At 45.2% G+C, this 8,393-nt stretch overlaps 2 non-coding genes across 2 annotated transcripts; both read left to right on the top strand.

Annotated features, from left to right (window-relative positions):
- The first annotated feature begins 2,687 nt into the window (after positions 1–2,687).
- Positions 2,688–4,612, top strand: LOC139997444 (small subunit ribosomal RNA). Its single transcript, XR_011802825.1, has one exon. It is a non-coding gene; the product is annotated as a small subunit ribosomal RNA (ribosomal RNA).
- A 2,833-nt stretch (positions 4,613–7,445) lies between these two features.
- LOC139997443 (5.8S ribosomal RNA) lies at positions 7,446–7,600 on the top strand. The gene has a single exon (XR_011802824.1). It is a non-coding gene; the product is annotated as a 5.8S ribosomal RNA (ribosomal RNA).
- Positions 7,601–8,393: the final 793 nt, after the last annotated feature.

The raw sequence follows: 8,393 nt of genomic DNA, 5'->3' as shown, positions 1-8,393 counted from the left end.
GAAAACGTTAAAGAAAAATAGTGGACCGACGCGACTCGGCCCGTCGGACTTGGTCATACTCTCCACCGGTACGTAGGGACTTAGAAAAATTTTCGACCGAAAAGTTTTTTCGAGTTATTTCGTTAAAAAGCGTTATAAGGTACGAATATTTTTATATAAATCGCTATATTATTATATTTTACGTCGGGATTAAACGTTTATTTGGTCCCGAAAACGTTAAAAAAAAATAGTGGACCGACGCGACTCGGGCCCGTCGGACTTGGTCATACTCTCCACCGGTACGTAGGGACTTAGAAAAATTTTCGACCGAAAAGTTTTTTCGAGTTATTTCGTTAAAAAGCGTTATGAGGTATTAATATTTTTATATAAATCGTTGTATTATTATATTTTACGTCGGGATTAAACGTTTATTTGGTCCCGAAAACGTTAAAAAAAAATTTTTTATTCGAAAGGTTTTTTTGAATTATTTCGCTTAAAAGCGTTATAAGGTGCGAATATTCTTGCATAAATCGCTTTAAAATGACGTTTTACATCGGGATTAAGCATTTATTTCGTCGCTGAAAAGTTATATAAAAAAAGTATGATCGCGCCCGGGACGTTGGAACTTAGTCGCATTCTCGAGCGGTACGTAGGGACTTAGAAAAATTTCGGACCGAAAAGTTTTTTCGAGTTATTTCGTTAAAAAGCGTTATGAGGTATGAATATTTTTATATAAATCGCTATATTATTGTATTTTACGTCGGATTAAACGTTTATTTCGTCCGTGGAAGGTTAAAAAAAAACGGACGGATACGACCGGGCCTTTGGAACTTTGTCTCATTCTGGACCGGTACGTTGGGACTTAGAAAAATTTCGGCCGGCGGAAAAGTCCGAAATACTTATTTCGAGTTATTTCGTTAAAAAGCGTTATAAGGTATAAATATTTTTGCGGAAACGGTTATATCTCTATTAAATACAACTGGATTAAACGTTTTTTCGAATTTTTTAAAAAATTTGTGTTCGACGAACTGACACGACTGCGATATTTGTTTAATTATTTCGTTAATTAACGTTGCAAGGTATATATTTTTTTGCATATTTCTCGTTGTTTCAACGTGTTCTAATCGATTAAGAACGTGGTTTTTGTCCGTATTCGTTAAAAGAGGTGGTTTACTGATGCGATTTTGAAAAAAAAAAAAAAAATTAAATTTTTCGATAAAAACTCGTTTAAAATATTAAAATAAGCGGTGCGTTAAAATATCTCGACGATAGGACGTTTTATAAGGGTACTTTATTGGAACAAAGTGGTCGAGCGTTTCAGAGACTAAGTCCGACGGTACGTTGGGACTTAGAAAAATTTCGGCCGGCGGAAAAGTCCGAAAAGCTTATTTCGAGTTATTTCGTTAAAAAGCGTTATAAGGTATAAATATTTTTGCAGAAACGGTTATATCTCTATTAAATACAACTGGATTAAACGTTTTTTTCGAATTTTTTAAAAAATTAGTGTCCGTCGAACTGACACGACTGCGATATTTGTTTAATTTTTTCGTTAATTAACGTTGCAAGGTATATATTTTTTTGCATATTTCTCGTTGTTTTAACGTGTTCTAATCGATTAAGAACGTGGTTTTTGTCCGTATTCGTTAAAAGAGGTGGTTTACTGATGCGATTTTGAAAAAAAAAAAAAATTAAATTTTTCGATAAAAAACTCGTTTGAAATATTAAAATAAGCGGTGCGTTAAAATATCTCGACGATAGGATGTTTTCTAAGGGTAGTTTATTCGAAAAAAGTGGTCGAGCGTTTCAGAGACTAAGTCCGACGGTACGCTCTAACGGAGGTTTTACATGGTAAGCGCCCGGCCGCTGGCCCGGCCGGCGCCGACCGTCCGGCCGGCGCTTTGGTATCTATAAGAGACACGTCGAGTCGGACGGTCCGGACGGAACAGCGTCGAGCGCGTGGCTATTCTACGGCCTCGGTTGAGAATTCAGTCACCGCTCCTCGAGTCTTAGTGAACTTTTTTACTATTTCTCGACTGTTCCTTCGGTATCGACTCTTTCTCTACACTGCTGCGCCGCGGGTCGCTGTCCTGGACGTAATGACCAAATAACGTGGCAAGGTTCCCCTTAGTCGGGAAGCTGGATCCTGTATGCTCGCACTAACTTTAAAAAAAGTTAGGGCAGTGTGCTTGTTACTAACTGAGTATCAATTCATGCTGGTTCGGCAGAGACCGTTCCAAAACTTATGTTATAGCGTACGCAGTACGTTTTAAACATACGAAAGGCTAATGGGGAGCGTACTACCTTTTAGGAAGTGCGTTCTTTCTGATTGGAGAATATCAAAAGAACGAACGAATATGTTTCTTACGAGGACGGTACGTTCAGCATGCAGTTTACGTGCTTTTTACCGCTAAGGCATATTCGTTCAACCAACAAACCATTCTTACAGAATGATCCTATGAACAGAATGATCTTAAAATATTCCACACAAACAATCAAACGAACGAAAGAAAGTAAAGAGAGAGTGGCGAAATGAGAGAGAGTAGTGGCGTTCGACGTTACAACGGGAATTAAAAGGGTGTCGTCGAACGTTCACTAAGAACGAAAAGTCTCGTCGTACGGTGTTACGGACCCACCTACGACACTCTGAGGCTATTTTAAAAAGAGAGTCTTTTGACTCTAATATATAATATATATATAAAATACAAAGTTCCCTGGTTGATCCTGCCAGTAGTCATATGCTTGTCTCAAAGATTAAGCCATGCATGTCTCAGTACATGCCGCATTAAGGTGAAACCGCGAATGGCTCATTAAATCAGTTATGGTTTCTTAGATCATACTTAAACTTACTTGGATAACTGTGGTAATTCTAGAGCTAATACATGCAAACAGATTCGTACCAGAGATGGTACGAATGCTTTTATTAGATCAAAACCAATCGGTGGCGGATGGCTCGTCCGTTCGTCCATCGTTTGTTTTGGTGACTCTGAATAACTTTGTGCTGATCGCATGGTCATCTAGCACCGGCGACGCATCTTTCAAATGTCTGCCTTATCAACTGTCGATGGTAGGTTCTGCGCCTACCATGGTTGTAACGGGTAACGGGGAATCAGGGTTCGATTCCGGAGAGGGAGCCTGAGAAACAGCTACCACATCCAAGGAAGGCAGCAGGCGCGCAAATTACCCACTCCCGGCACGGGGAGGTAGTGACGAAAAATAACGATACGGGACTCATCCGAGGCCCCGTAATCGGAATGAGTACACTTTAAATCCTTTAACGAGGACCAATTGGAGGGCAAGTCTGGTGCCAGCAGCCGCGGTAATTCCAGCTCCAATAGCGTATATTAAAGTTGTTGCGGTTAAAAAGCTCGTAGTTGAATCTGTGTGTCACAGTGTCGGTTCACCGCTCGCGGTGTTTAACTGGCATTATGTGGTACGTCCTATCGGTGGGCTTAGCTCCTCGCGGGGCGGTCCAACTAATATCCCATCGCGGTGCTCTTCACTGAGTGTCGAGGTGGGCCGATACGTTTACTTTGAACAAATTAGAGTGCTTAAAGCAGGCTACCTTCGCCTGAATACTGTGTGCATGGAATAATGGAATAGGACCTCGGTTCTATTTTGTTGGTTTTCGGAGCCCCGAGGTAATGATTAATAGGGACAGATGGGGGCATTCGTATTGCGACGTTAGAGGTGAAATTCTTGGATCGTCGCAAGACGGACAGAAGCGAAAGCATTTGCCAAAAATGTTTTCATTAATCAAGAACGAAAGTTAGAGGTTCGAAGGCGATCAGATACCGCCCTAGTTCTAACCATAAACGATGCCAGCCAGCGATCCGCCGAAGTTCCTCCGATGACTCGGCGGGCAGCTTCCGGGAAACCAAAGCTTTTGGGTTCCGGGGGAAGTATGGTTGCAAAGCTGAAACTTAAAGGAATTGACGGAAGGGCACCACCAGGAGTGGAGCCTGCGGCTTAATTTGACTCAACACGGGAAACCTCACCAGGCCCGGACACCGGAAGGATTGACAGATTGATAGCTCTTTCTTGATTCGGTGGGTGGTGGTGCATGGCCGTTCTTAGTTGGTGGAGCGATTTGTCTGGTTAATTCCGATAACGAACGAGACTCTAGCCTGCTAAATAGACGTAAATTATGGTATCTCGAAGGCCCCCGGCTTCGGTCGGCGGGTTTTGTACTACCAACGTACAAACAAATCTTCTTAGAGGAACAGGCGGCTTCTAGCCGCACGAGATTGAGCAATAACAGGTCTGTGATGCCCTTAGATGTTCTGGGCCGCACGCGCGCTACACTGAAGGAATCAGCGTGTTTTCCCTGGCCGAAAGGCCCGGGTAACCCGCTGAACCTCCTTCGTGCTAGGGATTGGGGCTTGCAATTATTCCCCATGAACGAGGAATTCCCAGTAAGCGCGAGTCATAAGCTCGCGTTGATTACGTCCCTGCCCTTTGTACACACCGCCCGTCGCTACTACCGATTGAATGATTTAGTGAGGTCTTCGGACTGGTGCGCGGCCAATGTGATAAGCATTGCCGATGTTACCGGGAAGATGACCAAACTTGATCATTTAGAGGAAGTAAAAGTCGTAACAAGGTTTCCGTAGGTGAACCTGCGGAAGGATCATTAACGAAAAATACAAAAACACAAAGAATATATTTGACTTGAACACTGTATAATAAAATATATATAATATCGTCGGTAAGGAGCCGTACTCCTCCTATATCGACACAAAGTATATACGACGTATTAACAAGCTATATACTTTGACAAAAGCCAAATTTTTTACAATAAGGAGGTGGGAGACGCTCCAGTTACGAAACTATACGAAGAGTGTGGCACTCTCTCTCGATCATCGGGATGAAGAGATATACTTTTACACGAATAATTCGAGGCGCCTGCGTGAGGTCGTACACAGAAAGACCCGCCGTCTCCGAATAATATTATAACAAACGAAAAACTTAAAAATATTCTCGAGGCGCCTGCGTGAGGTCGTAAACAGAAAGACCCGCCGTCTCCGAATAATATAACACACGGAAAACTTAAAAAGATTCTCGAGGCGCTTGCGTGAGGTCGTACACAGAAAGACCCGCCGTCTCCGAATCCTATAACACGAAACCGCTACTATTAATAATAATAATAATAATAATAATAACGATATGTGAGGGAACTTGAGCTGAACACATATCGAAAAAACTAAAAGTTACAGTGGAAACCACGTGTAATGAGAAATGCGATCGAGGCGCCTGCGTGAGGTCGTACACAGAAAGACCCGCCGTCACGATCTCGTATTTCGTATTTGCATCGTGGAAATCCAACGAACGAACAATATAATATATAAACTAAAATCTCTAAAGTGCCTCGTGTCGGAGAGATCACTGCTCACACCTCTTCTATATTTCGTAGTTGCGTTGCGTAGGCCTCACCTCCTAGCAACGGGACATAAGGAAGACTGCTCTTTGGGATCGAACGAAGCGTCTATAACGAGTCGTCGACGAGAGCGAAAGAACGCGAATAGCGAGCCGCAGAAAAATAGGATACCGAATTATATATCTTCGAAGGTTCTCTTCGAAGATCCATGGATACCTATATCTGCGCGTCTCCAGCTATCTCGCGCGTCTCTCCAAACTCTCGTCGTTCCTCGAAACGTGCTTCCTACCCAAAGGGCGTTCGTTCTTCCTATGTCGTTTCGTTGTCGTTCGTTTCAACGGCGAACGATATACGATGTTCGACAAAACGAAACCACGTTGTACGTTCGTACTCGTGGATCGGGTAACCTAGAACGAAAACGCATTGCGTGGATGTTGGCCCGAAAAGATATATACCAGTGCGAGTGATGGTAAAGAGTATAACGATTCTTAACTAGACGAAGTTGGTTCGGAGGGGACCGCCGGCCGTCTCTCTATCCTCGCGAGTCTAATGCCTCGTTCCGTCGCTAGAGTTTTTCAAACTCTGCTTCTGGCTATCGGGAAGAATAGACCGCGCGCGAGGAAGAGGAACGACGACCGTGCGCGTCCCATCGATTTTTTTTATTTTTACCTGAACCACCGAAGTCGATTCAGAGGGGACCGCCGGCCGTCTCTCTATCCTCGTTGTCGTGAGTCATATGCCTCGTTCCGTCGCTAGAGTTTTTCAAACTCTGCTTCTGGCTATCGGGAAGAAACGACCGCGCGAGGAAGACGACGACGACGACCGTGCGCGTCCCATCGAATTTTTTTTTATTTTTACCTGATCGACGGAAGTTTCGTCCGGTTCGTCTCTTTTACCATCGTCTCGTCGACCCGTTCAGAGGGGACCGCCTGTCCATATCCTCGTTGTCGTGAGTCATATGCCTCGTTCCGTCGCTAGAGTTTTTCAAACTCTGCTTCTGGCTATCGGGAAGAAACGACCGCGCGAGGCCGATGGCTGCGAGTCCCATCGAATTTTTTTTAAACGCACGCACACACATACACCTGAACGGAGATGCGTTCCTTTTCGTCGCGATTTTTCGCGCTTTAGTCGTCGTTGTCGCCATCCGTTCGGAGGGGACCGCCGGCCGTCTCTCTATCCTCGTTGTCGAGAGTCTAATGCCTCGTTCCGTCGCTAGAGTTTTTCAAACTCTGCTTCTGGCTATCGGGAAGAAAAGACCGCGCGAGGAAGAGGAAGGACGACCGTGCGCGTCCCTTTCGAATTTTTTTTTATTTTTACCTGAGCGACCAAAGTGGATTCAGAGGGGACCGCCGGCCGTCTCTCTATCTTCGTTGTCGCGAGTCTAATGCCTCGTTCCGTCGCTAGAGTTTTTCAAACTCTGCTTCTGGCTATCGGGAAGAATAGACCGCGCGCGAGGAAGAGGAAGGACGACCGTGCGCGTCCCATCGATTTTTTTTATTTTTACCTGAACCACCGAAGTCGATTCAGAGGGGACCGCCGGCCGTGTCTGTATCCTCGTTGTCGAGAGTCTAATGCCTCGTTCCGTCGCTAGAGTTTTTCAAACTCTGCTTCTGGCTATCGGGAAGAAACGACCGCGCGAGGAAGACTACGACCGTGCGCGTCCCATCGATTTTTTTTTACCCGAACGATGGAGATGCATATCGGCTGTTTGCTTCGAATAACTGGACGAGAGGAACGAACATATATATATATCATGGGCTAGCCACCGTGCGCTTTCTTCGCGAGATCGTGTGCTGTACAGAGGATTCAGAATCGGGTGTTATATCCCCGTCGTTTCCTGACGAACGGAGCTTCGATCTCGTTGGTTGTTATATATTATAATGCACTTTACGCCCGGTCGGCGGGCTGCGTGTGTCGTCGCGCAGTCCGTCCGATTTCGTTTTCGAACGTATTTTCGTGTCGTCAATCATATGGCGACTTCCGCGCGTTCGATTCCCGTTGGTCGGACGTTTGTCGGATATCGGCTTCTTTCGAACCGAGAATAAGAGTACAAAAACCTGAGTACACAAACAAAAATCCATGCATAAACGATTACCCTGAACGGTGGATCACTTGGCTCGTGGGTCGATGAAGAACGCAGCTAATTGCGCGTCAACGTGTGAACTGCAGGACACATGAACATCGACATTTCGAACGCACATTGCGGTCCACGGATACAATTCCTGGACCACGCCTGGCTGAGGGTTGCTCACGTAAACCTAAGACTGCTTGCGTTGCGTATCGTTGCTCTCGGTCCGTATCTCTCTGTTCTTTCTTGCCTCGTCGACAGCCCGCCGTCGTTCGTTTTATCTTTAAACGAACGTTTCTGAGTCGGAGGACGAGCGCCAAGCAAAAGAATACGAATTAAAGAGCGGTCGAGGGCTCGTACGCGACGTACGAGCGATTGTTGGACGTTCGTCGGCGTTCGTCGCTGGATCGTGTGGAGACCGGCGTACGCATGCTCTCGATACAAATATATATGAAAAAATCTATCGCGTTCACGGGAGACTCGCAAAACTACCTCCGTCTCTTCTCTGTCCCTTCTTGGCTTGACAACCCGCCGTCGTTCGTGTTTTACGAACGTTTCTGAGTCGGACGAAGCGCAAGAAGAAGGATACGAATTAAAAGAGCGCGGAGAGAACCGTCGTCGTCGACGCGGTTATCGAGATACACAGAGCGAGTTTTCTTCGTGGCCGATTTTTTTTTTCTTTTTGTATCAGCCTCTGCTACGTTTTGTTAGTCTTCGATAAGCACGAATGACCGCGCCCCCGACGTCGTCTTAAATGAATTTTTGGCGAGACTGAGAGAAAGCAAAAATATTTTTGAACAAAGTCAGTCGAGAGAGGAGAGAAAAGAGAACCAAGATATTAAAACCTAAACCTAAACTTGGTGGCGTAACGAAAAACTGTGTGCCTTAAAGAAACACAACCGTCTTTTCATCAAGATGTTTTTACTCGTACAGCCCCAGGGATCGAATACCCACTCCGTCTGTTCGTGCGGC

Source organism: Bombus fervidus, unplaced genomic scaffold (assembly GCF_041682495.2).
Source record: "Bombus fervidus isolate BK054 unplaced genomic scaffold, iyBomFerv1 scaffold0087, whole genome shotgun sequence".
Classification (NCBI taxonomy): Eukaryota; Metazoa; Arthropoda; class Insecta; order Hymenoptera; family Apidae; genus Bombus; species Bombus fervidus.
The sequence above is the reverse complement of the archived record's forward strand: the minus strand, read 5'-3'. Positions and strand labels throughout refer to the sequence as shown.